Genomic DNA, 12,707 nt, shown 5'->3' with positions numbered 1-12,707 from the left:
CTAAATGAACAAACAAAACCCACTTTTTCCTTAGTTTTGAAAAGAAAGAATATCATTAGTGTTAAACCACTGGCACCAGGCTAGGATCTGGCCCCGTGTGGCTGCAGAGGCAGAAGGAGAGTGAATTCTGCCTTTCCACGGGTGCTTACAGTTGGCCACAGCCTGCAAAAGCAAATGATTTAATGATTCATGCTGGCAAGCAGGGAAGGATGACTTCAGGTTTGAGCTTCCCACATCACTTCTCGCAGCTCCCCCCGCAGATCCAACGCGTCAGTGGCCAAGACCATTGCACAAGGCAGAGCCAAGAGGTGCTGCCTTCTCAGCCTCTCAGCAGGAGCACAAAGCTGGGTCCCCACGTGGCACATGGGAATTGAACAGCAAAGCAGAGGCTGTGCATCAAGCCCAGGAGAAGTTAACCTCTCCTTTTTATGCAGAGCCTTTCAGCAGCCACAGCCTCTTCCCCGTGGGTCGGTTTATTCAGAATGGCTCTGCAGTAATGGGATTAAGAAGCTCTTCACTGCTTGGATCGCTTCGCAGTGGGAAGATCCAAAATCAACTGATGGAAAACAGGATAAATCCTCCTGCAGAGGGAGCAGGATTGTTTGTGGAACAGAATGATCAAACAATGACTCTGAGCACTTCAAAGGTGCCATGCCTGGAGACACGTACCCCAACCCTGCAGGCACTGGGTGCAGTGTCAGCGCTTGGTGGGACCCCATGGGGGGTTCTGTGGGGCTCTCTGTGCTCAAAGGTAGCAGAGGTGACAGGGAAAAGGAGCAGTCATCCTCTCAAGCAAATCTCAACTGTGAACCTCAGGGCTGGAGGCTCAGCTCCCACAAGGAACTCTTGAAGGAACCTAAAAACCTGAATTGCCCCAGGATTTGTGACTGAGCAGCCCCAAATAACACATCCACCATCATATGAGGATGTGCAAAACGTTCCTCTCCACTGCAGAACTGGGTTTCCCCTTCCCCGCAGACACCACGTTTCTCCAAAGAGAAAGATACTCTCAAATTCTTGCAGTATCTACCTTGCCAAACTAATTTTCTGGTTCATCCAGCCCTCATGGGGTTTGGCAGTGAAGAGGGTGAATTGGCTGAGCAGCAGCAGCAGGAGGCACCTAGAGCTTGTGACATGAGAGCAAGGCAAATTTTGGAAACCCACCAAGCCTCCACCATCAAGTAGGGGAGACACTCAACCAACCTCTCCAAGAGCCTTCATGAGTGAAAATATTTCACACTAAAGGCAGTCATACATTTAACATGTACACATTATTTCAACTCTGACAAGTTTTAGGAGCTTGCCAGAAATTATTATTAGAAGCTTTGTACATGTCTTGTTTTTCTTCAGTCTCTCCCATGACAGGAGTGAAGTCTTGTGATAGTCAAGACCTTACTAAGGGTTTCCAATGTTCACACAGAGCTTGGCACCTCAAAGTTACATTATTCAAGGTCTTCTTCATCTGGAAGATTGAATGGACTACAGCTGGTCTGAAAATTTGAGTTTTCTTCTCTCACAAAAATTCTGACTTTTACTTAAAATAAATAGAAACAGCTAAAAATAAACTTTCTGCTTTTAGATATAGAGCTTCACTAAACATCTGAAATTTCATGCCAGAAAGAGACACTTTTCAAGGAAAAAAATGCTTAATCCTCAAAGGCATTTTCTGACAAAAAGAATTTGAGAGGTAAATATTTTGGAGCAGCCCTGGAAGTGCTCTTTTGCCTAGCTCAGTGCAGTGCACATTGCCTATTTTAACTATCAGTTGGAACACTGACATCTGGACCTTTAAAAGAGAAATCTTTATTATCCTCCCTTCCAGGTAAGCTCCGTAATAGATCCTCATGATGATTCTATGCTTTCCCTTCCATCCCATTTCCACCTTGATTGTGACCAGGTTTGATACTTACCATGATATATCTGTGGATTTGAAAGCAAATTACTATCTCAGGAATGTATCAGGGGCTCTGAATGTCATTAGCAGCAATCAGTAGCAGGAAAATGGTTTTAAGTCAGGGTGAATGTGAAAACTAAAGAGCCTCAATGTCTTGTTTGACTGTGCATCATGTTTGGCTCTGCTCAAAGGTGGGTGGAAAGCACAGGAATAAAAATGTCCACATGAAAACTGGAGTCAGATCCACAGCACATATTTCACCAGGCTCCTGTTTCAGGGCAGCAAAGGTTGGCTTTCTGATCAGCTCAGCCCCAGAATCACAAAGAGAAACATTATCAGCTCTTTCTGGTGTGCTAATATCCAATTTATTTTTCAGCAGTGCAATTTCCTGCCTGCTCTTTGAACAGCTATCAAAGGACAAGACACCAGATCATGGCAGACATTCTTCTAGTGCTGACATCTGCTAAACTAGTCAGCCTGTTCCTATACAGCCCACTCAGTGCATCCTAAAATATTTTATAAGCCACCAGTGGAACAGAGAATGGTAATGCGGGTCCCTGACCTTTATTTGAGCCACCTTGATGTTCAGTACAGATGGGGAATCACAATCCAGCAGCCAGAATTTCTGGGTCCACTCAGTTTAGGGTTTCTGTGTTACCTCCAAACCAAATGAAATCCACTTAATGCCATCTGGCACTTCATATCCTTCACAGCTTTTCATCTGAGAGCATTGGCAAATCTGCATATGAAGCTTAACCCAAAAGCCTCTGAAAAGCAATGGAAAGATAGTTTTGGATCATGCCTAAAAGTGCAAGATTTTATTTAGAAAACTGCTTTCTACAGCTTTGCTGGAAGGTGTTCATCCTTTGAACAAGCACTCAACCAGAAGCAAACACATTCCAAAAAAACATCTGGGCACCTAGGAAAAGGTTGGTCTCATTACATTTAGAGAAGCCCAGAAGAATCAGCGATAAGCCATTGCTCAAACTCATGTGTGTCAGCTCGGTGGCTATTTTTGCTTTGGGTGACACCCTTGATACCATGAATAAATATCAACGTGTTTCACAAACATAGGCAAGTACAGCAAGGGACTACTCACAGCCCATTTTCAGAGTTATTCGTGGCACCTGAAGTCTCTGTGTCACTGCCTCTCATGTCCTCTCTGGCTGTGTCCCAAAATATTTCCCATACCATTGCTGACTTCTGCCTTAGTTTTGAGGTCTGCAGCCAAGGGGGGAAAAAAGTGCCTAAGCACCTGGTTGTTTTCTTGAAGGTTTGATTGGAGGTTTGCCTCAACCAGTCACTGTTTCAGGAGTTTTTTTCATTGCTTTCTGCTCCTCACCATCCTTCTGGGTTGTGATTGTATTTCCTGAGCATGACGTCCCCTACCCCTGATTCACATCTCCCTGATTTCTTTCCCATTCCATCTGTCCTTGTCCTGGGTCCTCCCCTGTGTCATTGCTCTTACCAGTCTTCAACTTAACCCCAGGCTAAACTTTTATTTTCTTCTTGAAAGAGTTCCTAGGTGTATTTTGGCCAAATTTCCAGCCCATCATCTTGCTTATCCAGACCACTGTATTCTTCAAATTCATATCCATTGACCACATTTGTTTTCATTCACTTCTTTTGAGCTCTGCCCAATCCTGGCCACCTTGCTGAGACCCTCAACCTAATTTCTTTTTCCCTGTGTTCTTTTGGAACAGTGTTCAGCAGGGCCCTGATCAGGATAGAAGTGAGAAGTTCACAGACCAAACTGTCAGAAAGTTGATAATGCCCACAGAGCATGCATTTATGTGCTGTGAAACATGTTAGGAGCCAAAGTGGAGAAACTGTATTGCAGAACTCCCTTGAATTTTGGCAGGGGTCGTATTTTATATCATATTAAATGTAGGAAGACATTTACTGACTAGTACTAACCCAAGTCCTGCATTAAACTGATGTATTGGTTACCAGTCACATCTTTCATATTTTATGTAATTGAGCTTTTTCTCTACTTTCAGGATGCTGACAGGCAGTAACACAAAACTGAAGAGTTGTACTGAAAGGAAGCTGAAAGGGAAAGCTAGGAGTCAAATGGTTTCAGACTCACAGACTTTATTTGAACAGGACCCAAATGTTAGTGGAGTGAACAACAGAATAAAGTCTACCAGAAGCAAAGTATGGGAATGAAGTTCAGAAGGGGAATATGGAAGAAACATGCACAGAGGTAAGCCAGTGTTAGAAGTCAATATAAATGTATTAAAAAACCTTCTGAAAAGCAATTTTCTACAGCTCTGAAAGCTCATAACAAAAGCTGCCTCCCAGCAAATAGTTTTCCAGACAGCTGTCCGGACTGATAGAGGATCAATATGTGATAGATGAGCACTCAAGACACATTATCTCGTGATAACAAAGTCAAATAAATACTGAGGATGCATCCCACACTGCAGCCTTTCCTTCTCAAAAATACATCTGAAGAGATACCTCAAACTGAAACATTACCAGAAAAGATTTTCAAATAAACTGATAAAATGAATAAGACCAATCTGCAAGAACAGACAGCATTCACCCAAGAGCTCTATGGAAATCCAAAGAGGAAATTGCTGAATGGTTATCCATGGTGCAGAGCCAGCCAGCTGTTTAAATCAGCCTGTGCCAAAAGAATAGAAGTAAATGTGATGCAAAATGAAAAAGCAGTTTCCAGAGAAGGATTGAATAGAGACAAGTGTGATTCCATGTAAGACAAACTGATAAACATTCTAAAAAGAACATTAAAGACATCAGAGAGCAAGGTGCAAAGGGGAAGAGTCAAGTGTTATATCTGTAGGACAAAATTCTGTTTCACAAATTGAGTTTCTTGGGGCTGTCACTGAGAGTATTTGCATGTGAGTGATGCCATTCACTTGGCTTTACAAATGTGAGAACCTATGAAAAATTTCATGGTAAGAGCTACCCTGGATGGTTTTCTAAAAATGAGAACTTAGTGCTCCATGGGAATTAAAAAAAAGCAAAGAGGAAATTAAAAATTAGTAGGAACACACTTCAGAGCAGTATCACAAATTTTTGCACATAGCTCCAATGCACCAATCTCACACAGGACAGAGCAGAACTACAAAAGGCAAGAAGGGGCAACAAGACATCAGAGACAGGGAGCAGCTCCCAGACAGAAGAGCCAGAATAGGCTGAAACCCTTCATCTGGGGAGAAAAAAACAGCAGAGGGAATCTGAGAGAGGTCTGTGAAGTCATGACTTGCATGGAGAAGGTGAACAGGAAATAACTGCAAATTATTATCCAAAATAAGCGCATCATTTCTCAAAACTTCAAGGGACAGACAGACACTAACTAATGAAATTATGAGACACCAAGTTAAGTACAGAAAAAAAGGACATTACTCTCACAAATGAGTTATGGGACTGCCATGGGCACTAAAAATTACAAATTAGTACAAATGGGTTTAAAAGAGTAATGGTGGCTAGCTCCAACAGGGCTGTTACACACCCTAATCCAAATTCAACCTCAGGAGATCCCCTAGCTGCTGACTGCCAGAAGCTGGAATGATGTACCACAGGTAGCACCACTCTGTGCTCAATGTGCTTCTTAACTTTTTCTTGCTATTATTTTTTTCCAGTTTCTTAGAATCTTTCTATTTTATGATTTCAAGATAAGTCACAGCAGCATGACCCTGGACCCCATGTCCTTATTCACTAATATGCCACTAAAGAAATGTGTCCCATCATGAAGTTCAAATTTAACCAGAGACAAGGTGCTACATGAGATTTTATGGGAAAATACACAATTGGTATACTCAAATAATAAATTCAGCTTTTCTGATGAATGATTAATAGAAGAAAATAATAAACTTTAGCAGATGGTAAGATCTCCATGAAGAGGAGCCTCTCTGAGCATCCTCTACCTTTCCAAAACCTCAATTTCTCCACCATGGTGGGAACAGCCCACTGGAGATGTGGGCACATTAGCTCATGTAAGTGGAGCTGTGAGTGATAGTACTCTTCCTTTTTCACCATTAAAAACTCTTTTACACTGAGAGAATCTGACCAGGATTCTCCAGGTGTAAAAGAGCTTTTAATGGTGAAATAAATATGGAGTAATAAATAAATAATTTGGAATGAATATGCCTCTAATTGCACACTCTTTACGTAACCACTAAGAGTCACTGGGAGTTCTTGGGACCTTGCAGACCACAGTCAACAGCCACCATTGAAAAATCTGGCAAACAAATGTTTGCATTGCCCTCACCCACAAAAGTAAACTTCCACCCAAAATTTATGGGTTTTAACTAAAAGAGAGTCTGTCTTGCACCTATGTCCTATTTAAGGTCAACTGTCCTTTTTCTAAAACAAAAGAGTATTAAGTGAAGACTTTAGTATGTTCAGACCTCATCATTTTCACTTTTCTGGTTGTTTTTTTGGGTTTTTTTTCAGGGGTCTTGAAATTTCAAAAGAGAAAAGCCTAAAGAATGCTGTGTGCACATGGGGTAACTAACTTTGAGCTAATGTTGATATTGGGCATCTTGTTGGGGCTGTAGGGGCCAGGGAGCACAGGGAGGAGGTGGGCTGGGAAGGAAGGACAAGTTCCTGCTGCTTGCCAGGATCCAGGAGACCAGGGACACTGCAGGGAACAGCCCACTAGGGGATTTTGGCAGAGCTGGGACTATACCTCATGTCCATCTCCACACACAACCCCTCTCCTGACCACAGGAACAACCTCCCAGCCTCAGACAGGTCCTAAGCAAACAAATGGGAGGATTTTTATTGGTTTTAATGATGTATGAGGTCAGATGGAGCTGAAGCCAGACCAGCTGCCAGCGCGACTGTGCATAAATCAGCGCACTGGCTCGCAGATGCAGAAACAGCTGAGGTTTCTGCAGGTCCTTACCCAGCTATTCAACCTCCCATACATCTCACACCCAAGCAATTTTGGAGCCAGCACTGCTCTTGCTGAAGTCCATGGGGGAGCTGTCCTTGGCCTCGATGGCACCAGGGTCACTGTCTGAGCTGGCACAGCTCACAGGGCACTGGAGACTCTTCTACTGCCCTGCCTTAGCTGGAGGGAGGCACTGGGACACCAGTTTGGGTAACTTCCATTAGGGCTAGGATGCTTCTTCATAAAATTGAGCCTCTCCACCTGCAGCAGAGTGCATCCACACTGATCTGCAACACTGCCAAGGACCCAGTGCCTCCCACCAAGGAGTATGGTGATGCATCAGTGTCTTGGTTTAGGGTAAATTTGGGAGAGAACATTTAAAAGTTGGTTTTTTTTAAAGCAGATTTAATTGATTGTTTTTCTTAATTAGTTTGGGAGAAAATACTTTTTTTGGAGAAAAGTGTAAAAATTGTTTATTAAACAATAAAACCTAAATAATATTAAACAATTAAATATTTTGTTGTTTTAAAAGATATTATAAACTTAGAAAAGTTTCTGTTTTGGCTTGTAGCTTTGTTTATTTCATTTTTTATTAGTGTTTAGTTTAGAGTAGGTTTAAATAGGTTTAAAGAAAAGGGGGAGAAAAGTCAGATACCTGTTGGAAATTCAGTGATAGCAGGGCAAGAGGGATCCTGTATGATTATTTAGTCCAGCTTTCCACACAAATTCATACAGTAACTCCTCCATCATGTCCCCAGCTTTAAATGTAACATCTATTTTTGAAATGTGTCCAGTTTTTATTCATACAATTCCAACAGTATAGATTCCACTATTCTTTTATATATTGCATTGCAAAGATCATTATGTTTGGCACTGCAACTGCATTGGTCTTGTCACAAGGCTCATTTGTTGTGCCTCGGAATCATTGCACTTCCTTCTGATAGACAGGAAAGCCATGGCACAGCAGCAGCATCCTCCTCATGGAGAACAGGCAACAAAAGCATCTCACCCTCTGCTCTTTGCTGAGATACACTGACAAAAGATATTTTTCAGACCTCAGATCACTGCTGCAGCCGAGGAGAGGAGAGGAGAGGAGAGGAGAGGAGAGGAGAGGAGAGGAGACTTAAATCTCATCATTCAGGCTAAGAGAATAAAATTAAGCTGCAGACTGTCATAAGCACTTTTTTTCCTCTAAAGGCATATTGACTGTGTCAAGCAAAAAATCAGCATTTAAAAAGAAATACAATTTCAAGTCAATGACAGATATGGCTCCAATTTACATTGTGTGTGAATAAATCTCATTTCCTATCTCATTTCACTATCCTTCCTCAGTTTCACATTATCCAAGAGGACTCCCATAATCCTGTCCATGCACATTTGCCAAGTCTCCAAATAGCTTTTATAAAACCCACTGATGAGAGACCACCAACTTTATGGGTTCTTACAACTCCCACTGTACATTTTATGGGTATTTAGAAATGCTACAGGGTTTTCATAATGCTGGAGAAATTTCACTTCTCTTCACTAATAATAGACATGTGTTTCAGCAGCCTTTCCTCACTTTTCCTCTCCTCACCTCCCTATGTTCTCAAATTGCTGCTTTTTAAGATGTATTTTTCATAGAACTATAAAACCGGAGACATTTTTTTTTCTATTTCTTTTCTTTTTTTCTTTTTTTTTATCCTCAGATTAAGGACTGGACAAAACTTTCAGCCCGCCAAGCTTATGCTTTCTTTCTTTTTTTATTTTTTTTTTTGGTTGTTATTTAAATACTTCACAATAAAAGAATGTGCTCCTGATGGAATTTTTACTGCAAAAAGAAAAGTTCTCCCTTTCTTCTTTCTTGTATCTTGTACATTTTGAAACAGACATTGAAACTCTGAAACCTCCTGAGGAAGACGGCTGCTCACATGCTGTCAGACTATTAATGATAATGTCAGACTGCATGACACATATTTAAACATTAAAAGAAGAAGGATTAAGGCAGCATCTCAGTCTCACTTTGATGATTCAACTTTACATTGATATCCTCAACATGCCACTTGCAATCAGACTTCTGGTTTTGCTCTTCAACAGCATTTTAAAATAATTCCTCTTGCCTAAGGAGGATGTTGGAAACTGTACATGAGAGTAGATGTTTCTTTTTAACAAGTGCAGAGCTCTGGTTTTTCACAGGGTTTGGAGTGTGTTCTGGATTTCAGAAGTACAAAGCTGTCACCAGCTGAATGTTCAGGATGCTTTCCTGGGAAAAATGTCCTGTCCCTTGGGCACTGCTTTTGAGACATCTCCCTGGCACCCACCTGCAGCATGTTTTTCCTGGGCTCTGAAAACAAGCCTGTCCAACATCCCAACAGCTCCTACAACTAATTCTTGCCACCTAGTAGATTATTTCCATCTCCTTTTTCTTCCTACTTCTTTATTTTTTTGAAAAATATATTGTCTGAAGACACATTCTGGGGTTTCACAGTAATTTCTTACAACCACACTAGTTTTTATCAGGGCAGAGAGCCACCCAACAGGGTGTGTCACCCACTGGCAGAAGGCAGAGTCTGATTTAGGGTATGGTGCTGTGACAGGGAGAGCTTGACCCTGTATGGGTGGAGTTAATCCTGAGTAGCTCCCTGACAGAGGTTAACAATTGTCCAGTGATTTTTACCCAGGACTCTTATGTTCTTCACAGGGGACTGGCAGAGGGTTTGTCTCCTTATTTCCAATGTCTGACAACCCTTTTGGTCACAACATTTTTCTTAATATCCAACATAAATTTCCCCTGGTGTAATCTGAGGCCATTTCCTCTTGTCCTTTATTCACCCTTGAAGGCAGAGGTAGCAGAGTTTCATGGCAAGTGGTGCTGGTTCTTATGCTGAAGTTATTTTCTCAGTTGGTCTCAAAGCACAGGAGCAACCCCTTTCTCACCTCACCAGTGTGTAGCCATGGCCACATCACCACATCAAAAAATGCCAGGCATATCAAACAGGGCTGGGCTGGGTTAGCTTTGCTCAGCCAAGCACAGAGAACCTCAGAGCTGGCAAAGGGAGGAAATGGGAGCACAGCAAGAAGGACAAAGGACAATGGAATAGGACAGTGGCACCATCAGCCTGGCTCTGCCAGAGAGGAAACCTAGAGTGTGTCTATGTCCTGCAAGCACCTGCCTTACCCATATCTGTAAAAAATGGACCCAGAGGACACAGCAGGACTGCTAAAATGATACAGCTCTGAATGCAGACAAGGCTGACATAATGTACAGACAGAAAGGAGAGGTCAAAAGTTTCACTACAAGTCATAGCCACGGCCCTGTCGCTCTGCATTACTCCCCCACAGCCAGGTAATTCCCTCCATCTGCTCTTCACCTCATGCCATCATTTTGGCACGTAGGCACTACACAGCAGAACGAGCTGCTGCATCCATATGGCACAGAGCACTCAGCACCACCTGCAGACTTTTTTGCATTTGCTCCCAAAAGTCATGCTCCTCTGGTGGCATTGCACGAGGACACACTGCACCCTACCCAAATTCCAATGCCAGCACAGCCACAATGCTTTGTTTTCCAGAGGCCAGGTGGTGAGCTCAGGCATCGCTGCCCATCCCCACTGCATGTGGAAGGCACACCAGTGGCTCTGGGGCTACCATGGCACGCACTGAAGGGATGGGTTTGCTCTCCAGGAAACTCACCTTTGCCTAAATGAAAGAGTAAACCTTCATCTAAACAACTCGAGCTGGCAGAAGAGGTTGCACAAACTCTTTCACTGTAGTTTAAATCTCTCTCCTTCAGTCTAGTCCCAAGCACATTCTAGCTACAATCTCTGTTAAGGCAAACAGGAGCAACCCAACTGGATGCTGACAGAGAGTCCCCACCCAGTTTGCCCTGCTTTAACTGTGGAAGCAAAGGAAGGTGAGCATGGTGTGGGCAGGTTTGTGCTCACAGTCTGTGCTCTGTGGCTGGCAGCTGTCACTGCTGTCCCCTCTGGGAACGGGGCACAGCCAGGGACGGCCGCGTGCGCCACTCCGCGCGTCACGCTGAGCGACGAGGCCCATCGTGACTCAGCCCTGAGCTGGGCCACCCCGGCCATCCTGTGATACCCATAAGCACCAGGATACTAAAAGGAGAGAAGGGGAAGGTCTGACAGGGGGTTATGTGACTAGGGACACTCAGGTTTAGGTTTCTTCTTGGAAGCACTCCGTAACACAGTGACCGCCAAGGGAGCAGCTACGTAACCAGCACTGAGAAGACAAACATGCCTTAGGGGCAAAATGAGGGGGGAAATTGTGAAAATGGCTGCAAATGCCTTTGGTTTTAATGGCCTTCATCTGTTTAGTGCCCAAATGGATTTGGTTCATTGAGTCAAGCTGGAAGAGCGAGGGGATTTTAGGGAGGCAGAATTTAATGGCTGAGACTGCAGTTTTGGCCCAAGGTCTTCCTCTTGTGAGAAGAGCCATCAAATATTTAACAGAGGCTCCCACTGAAGGATAGACCCTGCTGGAGGGGCTGGTGCTACTGCCACTCACTGGGATGCTTGGGAGAAACATGGTCAACTGAAAATCCCTTTGCTGGCTCTCAGCTTTGAGAGTTAGAGGAACCAAGATGAAAGATGGAGAAAATAGTCATTAAGGCATGCCCTAGCATTAGCAGCAATAATTCACAGGCTCTAGCTGAGGATATCAGGGCGGTTTGCCAGCACCACCACAAGGCAGGGGGGTGCTGCTACCCACACTGGGCAGTCAGGCACTTCTGAGTTCAACTGACTCACCTAAAGTCCTTCTGCAAAGGAAAATCAAACTGCAGTGACTCTTGGGACATGGGATGTAATGGAGGAGGCAGCACCGCTGTCACAGATACGGTGCTGAACCAGGACCCAGCACATCTTCTCCAGCATTTTCTCCACAACCTCTGCTTTCTCCACATGAGGAAACCCTTCCAATGTTTGCTCCGGGGCAGCCTGGCCACAGTAGCAAGAGGAAATTAGTCATCAGGCAGAGCTTGTCTTGCATCACGGACCTACACAAGGTCAATAGAAGCTCCTTCTCCTCACCCCTCACAGTGCTGATGGCTGCTAGGTTGACATGAGATGGGAGGAAGAGGAGGAGGAGGACGAGGAGGGTAAGGAACTAACATCCCTTTCACTGCTATGAATTCAAGCATCTCACAGCTTGCATCCCATTGATTCTCAGTACAACTTAATGTCTAAGGGGTTTAGACGGCTTGAAAAGCCAGGTGCCTAAATAACAGATATTTTTTAAAATTACAAACGATCTCCTGAGTCACTTCCACCCCAAAATTTTCCTACAATGCCAATAAATTCAGTTTATTCCCAGCTGTGCCACAGCTCTGACTGTGAACTGCACCTCTCCATCCCTCCCTCCCACCCTGTCTGCCCACTCTGCAGAGACCCTGATTCCCCCGAGGCTGAGGTAAAGGGGAATTGAGGGGTTTTGGGGTGCCAGCAGAAGGCAGCCCAAAGCTGATAGCAGTTACCCACACGTGCAGACTCTCTTGTTAGCCCTGTGAAAAACAGGGCAGACTGTTGCTGCGGAATAATTCTTCCTAATGGGTCCGAGCCGGTGGCGGAGCAGCAACCGAAGGATTCCGCGAGCGGCGGGAGGGATGTGCGAGAAGCGCCGCAGCTCCCCCAGTTTCCCATCCCGCCGGGGTGCCGGCTGTGCTCCCGGGCACATTCAGGAAGGCAACGTGAAGTCAGGCACCCCGTGCCTCGCAGATGAGGGTCTTGATGCGGAAAACCAGTGATAAGGGAGGAGAAGAGGAATGAAGTGGGTTGGAAACCAAAGCAAATCCCAGATTTCCCTGGGGAAGCAAGGCAGGGGGCTGGGGGAGAAGCGCACACGGTGGGTCGCGACGTGTCTCCGGGGGGCAGGATTTCTCTTCCATCGCATGGAAGAGCGAGATTAAAGAAGAAAGTGGGAGTGGGGTGGGAGGGGAGGGAAGGGAAGGGG

This window comes from Pyrgilauda ruficollis, unplaced genomic scaffold (assembly GCF_017590135.1).
Source record: "Pyrgilauda ruficollis isolate IOZ18807 unplaced genomic scaffold, ASM1759013v1 scaffold1, whole genome shotgun sequence".
NCBI lineage: Eukaryota > Metazoa > Chordata > Aves > Passeriformes > Passeridae > Pyrgilauda > Pyrgilauda ruficollis.
The sequence above is the reverse complement of the archived record's forward strand: the minus strand, read 5'-3'. Positions refer to the sequence as shown.